Source organism: Calonectris borealis, chromosome 26 (genome assembly GCF_964195595.1).
Source record: "Calonectris borealis chromosome 26, bCalBor7.hap1.2, whole genome shotgun sequence".
NCBI lineage: Eukaryota > Metazoa > Chordata > Aves > Procellariiformes > Procellariidae > Calonectris > Calonectris borealis.
This window is the reverse complement of record NC_134337.1, coordinates 6,254,488-6,264,421: the sequence shown is the minus strand read 5'-3', so window position 1 is coordinate 6,264,421 and position 9,934 is coordinate 6,254,488.

The following is a 9,934-nucleotide window of genomic DNA, read 5'->3' as shown; positions in this document are numbered from 1 at the left end:
TGGCCGGGGCTCCCCGTGCTTGAAAGGGGCTGCGGGACATCGCGATGACGGGGCGGAGGCGAGCCCCGGGCCCGGGCGGGGTGCGGGTCTCAGCCCCTGCCCCCAGACCGGCTGTTTCCCCGCTCTAGTGAAAGGCGCGGTGGGATGTCAACAGGTCGTGGCGTTCCCAGTCCCCCCCCAGTGACGCCCAGCTAACAGGTCTGGCGTCCCCCCGGTGTCTCGAAAGCATCCCTAACGCGACAAAAGACAGCCCTGACGGTCAGGAACCGCCGGTGCCCAAACACCCTGTTCACCCATCGCTCCGTCTATAACCAGTTCCCAGGAAGACAAGAGGTGTAAACACCACCACAAGCAAACCGAGCATCAGGGCAAAGGCAAGGGATGAGAAACCAGTCCAAAAAGAATAAAGGCCGTCCTGATGATAACAAATTAACCCCTATTTGCACGTCCAGTCCAGAGTCCAGTAAAGACACTGACGAGGCTAAAAAGAGAAGGGATCCACGCCAAAGTGCGGTGTACCATGGAGCTGCCCGGCATCCAGCAAAATCCAATGAACATTTCTTCAGTTGGAGCGCAATGGGAAATCAAGACTTTTCGTTTACAGAAAGCACAGCCTGCTTGTCACTGACAATCCCCGTTTTCTAAGTAAAAACACGTGGTTTTTGACGTTCCTCCCTCTCTTACCCAGCTGTCCCACAAAAGCAGTGAGGGTGCCCTGGGGAAGAGAGATGAAGAAACATGCCCAAAGTCATACCAGGAGCAAACGGCAGAGCCTAGAGCAATCTCCTGAGGCCCAGAGACTGCTTTTTGTCAGGCTGGTATGTGTCCAGCATGCACACAAGCCCAGCCTGCGTGGTGCAGCCGAGGGACTGACGTGCCACCGGGGCAGCGAGGGGCAGGACATGCTCCCAGGCCCCACAGTCCAGCAGCCGTGTCCATGGGGCTGCGATGCAACAGGCAGCCCCAGTCCCAAGCCATGCATGGGCTGCGGTCTCACCATGAACCATGAAGAGCTCTGGAAGCCCCTCTGAAATGCACCGATGGAGGGTCCTGGTGCACACCCTGGTCAGAAACCACCATCCCCATTCACCCACACTGGTGTCAGCAGTTTCACTGGTGTCACAAGGACAGAGCAAGCCATGGAAGTGGGACTTCCCTCTTCTATTTGCAACTAAGGAAAGCAACAGCAAAAGAAAATGACTGCAGCATTCAGGAGAGGAAACACCAGGCCCATGGTGCACAAGACCCACACCAAGTCCTCAACAAGCAGCTGCCTGCAGCAGAGAGCAGACATCCAGAGCGTGAAAGGGGCAGGACAGAGAAGAGCAAGGTCTAACTTCTGCTGGTCCCTACACACAGGCAGGGCGGCTTGCACCGGAGCAGGAGGCATCTGGTCCACGTCTGCCATCTCAGCACCTTCTGTGATCAATAACATCCTCTCAGATTTTTTAGTCAAGCCAATAAAACCACGCCACCTGTTAAAAAAGCCAGCTCATTATTTTAAAAGCCAGTTTTTAACCAGTGACTGATCAATAGCTGGGTGAAGCAGCGGATCCAGCTAATCAAAGTGCGTCATTAGCAGCAGGAGACGGAGCGTCGCTCAGGAGGTGGCAGCGATAGTCACCAGATGGGAGAGCGAGTAAACCTACACCAGGCGCTGGCAGCTTTATAAATAAAACTCTTGTCAAGTTGCCGGTGCCTCTCACCACAGGTCCCGAGCTTCCCTGCAAAACCCGCAGAGTGGCGGAAGGCCTTCCCCTGCTCCCGCACATCGCCGTGTAAGCGCTTGCAGCAAGAGAATTTCCTACTGGGAAAGTGGATTAATTCTGGGACTTTGCAGTATTTCCCAGAATCTGATCCTGTGTCCTTCGCCCCAATTAACAAGGGGCTTTGAGGGGTCAGAGTTAGATCCAATGTACCCTGTAACAACAGATCACAGATCAAAGATGCTTTAAAGCTGCCAGCACCGCTGTGGGGTTTTCCCAGCGTTTGCCTCCCCTGACTCGGGCTCGTCTCAGCACGTCTGGGGAAATGAGTCTTTAAGCCCAAGTTTTTCTTTACAGAGGAATCTGGTGAAAGGACAACGATTGACCCATTTCGCTACTCTGTTTCCTTTAGTTTCATTCATATTTGCTTTGTAACCCGACCCTTCAGCTATTTCAAAGATAAACACCGCCCCAGAGGAGGCACAGTTCGGGAGCCCCAGTTCCCAGATTTCCCATGGAAACCTCCTCCATTACCCACCCGAGGCGAGGGCTCCGCGCTGCCCCCGCTAATGGCTGCGGGAAAGGACAACCCCTGCCCTCCAAACCCGCGACACCAGCGGCACCCGGCGTGCACCAGAAGACCCATTTCCCCCTGCTTTCCAGCCCGGGAGGGGTGCCCCCGGAGCTGGGGGTGCCCCCGGGGCTGGGGGTGCCCCAAGGCAGTGCCGGGGGGGCGGCGAGGGCACCCAGCACGTTGCAAAACTCGTCCCACCGAAACTCCTCCCGGTGTCGCCGCGGCCCAACCGCCACGAGGTGGCCCCCGGCCCCCGCGGAGCCGCTGCCCGCCCCGCCCCGCCCCGGGGGGGCCCGGCTGCCGCCACCCCCGCGCCTCCCGCCCCGCAGCTCCGCGCGCGGAGAGCCGGGGGAGCGTTTTGCAACGTGCGTGGGGTGTTGGACGGAGCCCCGAGGCTCCCCGGGAACCAGCGGGCAGGTTTGGGGTCCCCGTCCCTTCGCAGTGCCGGTCCAGGGTGCGACCCAGATGTGCCCCTGACCCGTCCGTCCCCGTGGGCTGCGTGGCTGGCTGCTCTCCCCCGGGTCTCTCCCCACAAGAGAAGGTTTCTGCGTGCTGTAAGCCAGCCCTGTTCCTCCCTTCCCACGGCAGCTCCCTAGGCCTACTAGGAAGAAGGCCAACATCGTGATTTATTGCGGAGGACCTGCCAAATGCTTTGCAAACCGTCTGGGCTGGACGTGGAAGCACCGAGGTGAGCAGCACCCAGCCGCTGGCACACAATTCACAGCAAAACCCTCTCTCCTAATCTGGCAGACAGGCTGGAAATAGGCTAGTCCTCAGATTTGGGGACCTATTTCCAGGTTCTCCATTAACTGATTAAAATCTGGCCCAGAAGCACCGAGATATCCATCTCCCCTGTGATCTCTCAGAGGGATGCAAGCGTGGAGCACAGCCAGATCCTCCGCCATCCACCCACTCCCCTCCCCACACATCACACAGCTTTGCATGACAGAGGAAGAACCACCATAGGGGCCCACCACAGGAGCAACCCATTCTGCACAGCCCACCAGGTCTGGCTGCTTCAGCCTTTGCTATTAAAAAAAACAAAACAAAACAAAACAAACAAACAAAAAACACCAAAAAAACCCAAACCAAACCAAAACCAAACCCCGCTACGAACACCAAACCCACAGCAGTGACCTCCACTCCTCAGCCACGAGAAAATTCATCCAGATGTGAATGGGAAGCGATTTTTCCCTCCTTCCACTCCCATCTCCATTAGGGGAAAAAAGCAACAGCCAGCAGCAGGCTCAGCCTTTACATCTACGTGACACAAGCGGCTGATCTGCTAACACGCTTTCCCTGGCAAGTAATAAACTAGATTGTTACTTGATTATAGCAGAGTTACCAGGAAAAATAGACCATGAAGATTAGGGTAATGATCATTAAGGCTGTATGCATCCTGTTCTTCGCCCCGGGTAGATTTGTATGAGCATGAGGCTGGTGAAAAGCTATCCCACTTAAAAAATGATACCACCTTTAAATAATCCCTCATGCTTTTAGGATCGGGGTAATTGAATTGAAAAGATATTGTTAATCCCCATTACAGCTATTAATGTCATTCGTAAAGCAATGGGAGGATTGGAATAAGGAGGGGAGGTAGCACTGGAAGTGTAGCACTGCAAGTTTTTTTTTCCATGCAGAAGGAGCCTAGCGTAGCTCTCCATGTCGGCGAGGGAGACGAGCAGATGCAGCGGGATACGAGGAGCTGCCACCCCGCTGCACCCCGAGCAGCCAGCCCAGCTCTCCGGGTTGCTGCATCGCTCCGGGAGCTCCAGCTCTGCTCCGACCAGCTGCTCCGCTCTCCCAGGAAGCAGCTGCGTCTCAGTGCTTGGAAGTGATCCCTGTGCATGGTTTGCATAGCTATTAATAAAGCACTGTGGGATCCTCTAGGATGAAAGGAGCTATTATGACCTGGATTTATTACCCAAAAACTAACCACGAATTTTCTCTGCTTCACCCTTCATTTGCTTGTCTCGAGACAAGTCTGAGCAGTAGCATCTAGATAGAGACCCTCTCTCCTAACCCTGCCAGAGCAGGGGATGTTTCTAGCTGGCAATATCAGTCCCTTGCCAGGGATATTCCCCACTGGCACCACCCTTCTGCAGCAGAAGGAGAAGGAGAAATGCCCCTTGGCACATGGTGGGAAGAGGCGGCAGCTCCAGGGCTGGGCTTCCCCTCGGCAGATTAGCACCCGGCAGGCTCCAGCGTTGCTCGCATACCTGAGCGGGACAGCTCCGCAAACGCTTCCCGCTGGACATACTCCACAGAGCCCGTAATTGCAAGACATGTCAGGAAATATTGGTCAGGATTATAGCTGTCTGATTGACGGGTACGGGGATTTTCCTCCCCCTTGCCTGGCCGCCCCTACACACAGCGCAGGGGAGGATGCGCACCCCGCGGTCGCTGCACTCGTCCGGACCAACACGCAGCGAGACCCACGGGGCAGACCATCCTGCCGTGGGTGCGTCACACGTGTCCACCTCGGGCAGCGTCCCCACGGCCTCGGGGAGCACTCAGCCCACAGAAAGAGCACATTAAAAACACACAAAAGCCCCCAGCACTGACCCTTTACACTGCTTTTCTCAACACAGGGTGATTTTTCCACCTGGAAACTGTATCCTGATTCATTGCCCACAAGATGATGCCAAATGTACTTCCTTAACTCACAGTCACAAAAACCGCTACTCAGAAATACAGAAATATATATCTTCTAAAATAATTTGCTTTGAAAGGGATGTAGTCCAACTGACGAGCAAAACCACAGATCCCACACAAGGGAAAACTGAGCTTGCAAGCCAATATTAGTTCTTGCCTAAGGCACATCTGAGCGGCAGAGCAGCCCCGTGGCCTCGGAGCAAGGAGCGATCAGCATCTCCAGCCCTCACATCACTTTTTCTAAATGCAGATTATTTTATTTATTTTCTAAGAAAATCCACAGCAATGCCACGACAGAGAGGGCACAGGATTTCAGCTCAGCGATCAGACTGAGAGCCTCCGGTCTCTGGAATAAAAAGGGGTCCCTCATGCACCATGGATCCCGCTGGAGAGGCACCCAGTTCTCTGCGGCTCCTGGGCCCGCACCCAGCCGCCATGGTCCCTGGGGGTCTCCAACCAAACCGGTCACGTTTTGTAGGACAGAGCTGTCTGCTTCGCCGCCCGCTGCCTCGATGACAGGCGGGAAGGCAGATCCTGCCTCATGCCTCCATATCACTTATCACTACATGCAATTTAACGGGCAGCTCTGGAGCAGAGATAGGGAGTCCAGAGGCTTCTCTTTGAGTGCGAAATAACTCAGATGAACTTGAACAGACTCGGCTCCTCGTCAGCAAGAGGTGGTGTTGGAGCAGGTCAGACTTTTAAGGTCAGAAGGGACTGTGTGGTCCCGTGCCTGCGTGGCACAGAGACCCCTCGCAGGGGCCCAGCCAGCAATATTTGTGATCTGTAAAGGTTGCCAGAGACCCGAAAGAAGGAAATAAGCTAAACTAGACCCAGAGATGGACTGACAGTCTCCCCAGCCTTGCCCCAGCCTGAGCCCGTCACCAAGGACGGGTGAGCCACAGGATCAGACAGAGATTTGGAGATTGCCTTAGAGGTACCAGCGAGGAAGGTGAAAAACGTGGCATAAAGTGGAAAAGGACACAGGGGGGGATGCAAGGACAGAGGAACGGCAGCACACAGGGGTTGCAGGCACTGGGCAGGGGCAAAGGGACTTGATTTTAAACCGAGCACCCTGAGGCGCATTGCGCCCGGACGGCAGCTCACCCCACACTGCGGGGGGACGACGGGGTGAGACCGCAGAGCAGGGCACGGGGGGGGCATTCTTCACACCAGCCCGGGCTGAACCCAAGCTGGCAGAGCCCCCACGAGCCCCAGATGTGCCTCCTCACCGTGCCACCTCCCAGTGCACTTACATCTGCTGGCACCCACGTATAACCCAAATCCCTGCCAGTCTGCAGGCAGAGAGGAGGCATTTGTGTGACAAGATTATGGAGATTAGCTCCGTTAGCATAAGCAGCTCCTGGGCTGGCCCTAATCCAGAGGGACATATGCAGCCCACGTGCCGCCACTCCTCGTCTTCCCTGAAGGACCCGCGTGAGCTGGAGGAGGCGATTTCCACCGGTGTCTGTCAGGGTGAGCACTGCGCGCCAGTGGGGACCCTGCAAATGCTCCCAGTTCAGCCCAGCCCCTGCTAACGGGATGGGCGCACTGGGATGGCTCTTTCTGCTCCCAGGGCTGCCTCTCAGCCCAGTGGTTGCTCTAATACGAGCACAGGGTCCTCGGGGCAGAGTTTGCCCTCTGTGTTTTTTGACGCAGCCCCTCCACATGCTCTGTACAGCAAACGAAGGCAGTGCGAGCTAGCTACAACCTAAAAACACCCCGCATACATGACAGCGACCGCTCTCTGCAGGTTTCCGTACAAACCTGGGCAGTTATGCATCCCAGATGGAACAGCTTTTTACACCCCGCTACTCGGATTTCACCTGCAGAAGGCTCGTTGCTGGGAGCCCACCTTACCTGCGAGCAGAGCCCAAAGCGAAGCGCTGGAGGGCTCACGGGGATGGGCTGCAGAGCAAGCAGAGACTCGGTCCTCGCCCCTCCGCAGCAGCACAGTTCCTCCCTGCTAGGAGGGAGGACCCTCACTGCTGGAGGGAAGCTTCTCCCATGGCAATTAACAGCATTAATTGCCAATAATCAGCAGTGGGGCCTTACTGAAGCCCCAGCACCCAGGTGAGTGAGCAATGAGCCCTGCCTGCCCCGCCTGCAGGGAGGGGGAAAGGGGAGCGCAACCCGGAGAAAATAAAAATCGTGTGATCTGAACCCCAGGGAAAGGTGGCTGAGAGAGGCTGTGAGGGATGCCTCAGCGTAAGGCACAGAGCGGCCAAAGAGCTGGGTAGGCTGAGGGTCAGCACTGGTGCAGAGAGCCGCAGCCGGGGCGCAGGGGCCCCCGCTCTGGGCACAGCCGGCGTCAGGGCTGGGGGGGCAACACGAGACGCTGGCAGGGGGTCACCCCGAGCCTCCCACCCCGCTGGCTCAGCCCTCCCCTCTCCCCCTCGCCTTCCCGCACGGGAGCCGGTGGCAGCGAGGTGCTGGCGGGTCTTTATCTGGGTTTCTGCACGTGGTGGAAAAACACTTGGGCCACCGAGCAACAGGCTAAAAGTGCCCGGGGTCAGGCCGAGCAGCTGCCGGGGGCCGTGCTGGAAGGGCTTTGCTCCGAAACCGCCGTATCCGCCCCGGCGTGCTTAAACCAGAAACACGAGATTACATTGCAGCAGGCTGGGACCTGGCATGCGGTGCGAGCCAGAAATAAAACTGTTTGTGTAGCAACTGAAAAAACAGCAACAGGAGCTAGGTGAGCTGTATCTCTCTTTTTTTACTTCGAGGCCAGAAATATTTATTTATTTGGGTGGAAGAGATTTGTTTACATTTTAAAGGGGTTTTGCTTGGGATGTGAGCTCCCGGGCTGTGCCCCGGACCTCCCCGTGCTCCAAGCGGCAGTGGGGGTGTTTCCATGCAGGTCTGGGACTCCCTGCAACATCTGCATCGCCCTTTCATGTACCACAGGCTTTTGGACGCTGGTGTCCACTGAGAGACGCTGGATGCAGCACAAAACAGAGCTAGCAGGATGCAGATACAGGCTTGAACCAGGCTGTATCCCGATGTTCGGAAGACAACACCTACATCGCTGCGTGCTAGTCCCTCCGGCTGTTATCCCCACCTTGCGGACAGGGAAAGGGAGTCAGAGCAGTGACTTGGGCTTCTTCAGGTGGACTTTAGGCCCGGGCTGAGCATCCCCTGTGGTGGCAGGATCCGGGTGGAAGGAGCAAGCTCCACAGCAGGCAGACAGAAAATAAGGCAGATGGTCTGATAAATGAGTCCAAACCAGTTACGTACAAAATAAGAAGATAACCGTCCTGCAAGCGCAGGGCCCCTCTGCTCTGCTGCGGAGGGCAGCTCCCCCTGGGCTGCGGTTTCCTGCCCGAGCTGCAGACGGGCGAGCGAAGCACAAGGTCACCCCGCGGCTGCGGGCAGAGCAGGGACAAACCTCCCACCTCCCACGCCTGCCATCCCTGCTGCTGGCGCAGGGATGCTTAATCCCTCAGCAGTGCCATGTAGGAAGAACTCTGCAAATGGCATCGAGGAGGTTAGAGACAGGGAAAGGAAGGGGGGAGCACGTCTGAAATTGGGTCCACCAAAAGCTGCATTTGTGGTAGCCCCATGGGAAAGTAAAACATCTTTCTGTAATGTTGCCAGTTCATCGAAAGGGCCATGGAGCGAGACCAGAACCTGAGAAAGCATTTCATAAAGGCCGTCTTATCCGCTGTGTGTAATTAGACCTAACAGTGTGAACGATCCACAAAGCTCTGGTTTTAGTTTAATAGAAAAAAAAAAATGAATCATCAAAGAATATTTATAAAGGTTTGTGTCATTCTTGTGCATTTCCCATCACATGGGGATGTGTCAAAGGATCATGCTTAGTCCTGCAAGTGCTGAAGAGGGGTCTGGAAATAGTTATAGCAAAGCATGTGATCCCACTAGACTGGGGAAAAGAAGAAGAAAATCCAACTTGGAGGTCTTGGCTTTCTCTTACCCTCCAGACATCTTATTGCTTCTCCTAAAAGCACCACCAGTGTCCCACGCAGTGAGAAGTAAGATGATGAGAGAGGGAAAACGCTGCTGCACATGTAACTGCAGCCGGAGCGTGTAACCGAGCCCTCGGTGGCTCAGCTCCACACAATTGTTGCTGCAAAAACATCCTGAATCAGCACCAGCTGGCTGGAAAATGAAAGCCAGGCTGTTTGCTCCCCTCTTGCACCTCCCAAAATAACCAGCGGCTTCCCTATACTCGCCCTCCCAAACACACACGCTCCCGCCTTCCCCGGCAATTCAGTGCCCAGCGGGAGCCGCAGCCGGCACGGCCAGTGTGCCCGGCCCGGTCCTCCCTGTGCCCCTGGAAGTGACCAGATGAAAGAGGCATTTTTGAAGATCTCCGGGGTATAAGTATGTGGAAAGTGTTGGAAAACGCAGTTACCCCCTCCCAGTGCCCGGGGTCCCGTGCGGAGGCTGTGCGGTGCTGCGGGGCACCTCCAGCAAGGAGGCAAAAACGTCTTAAACCACCCCTGTTGTTTCCACATTTATCTACATCTAAAGAAGAAATTAAGCACCTAAATCCTATCGGCATGGAGCAAAAGGTGAGCAGCACATTTCTTCAGGCACCTTCAGAAGCTCAAGCCTGGAGGCAGCGGCCGAGGAGCTGCACGAGCCCTGGGGGCTGCCCGTCTCCAGCCCCTTTCCAGCCCGTGTCAGCCAAGAGCTGGCAGCATCAAGACCAAACTACGCCAAAGGCTTGTTACTCCCTGAGCTCCGCACAGGGCGACAGCAATGAAGGGAATTGTGAAGGGGATATACAGGGGATATACGGCTCACGTCTCAGAGATTCAGCCTCAGACAAAAAAAAATCCCTCTCTGCTTGCTTGCACATATTTATTCTGTGCTTATGGCTTTGAGAGCAGAGAACTTCTGGTGTAAATTACTTGCATGACCTTTCCTGTTTGATGACTTTACAGCTGGCTGCCCACACCTCAAATACAATTTCATTTATGCCATCCATCTTCAACACCTGCTGGAGAGACTGGCAGCTTTTATCGTTAACGTT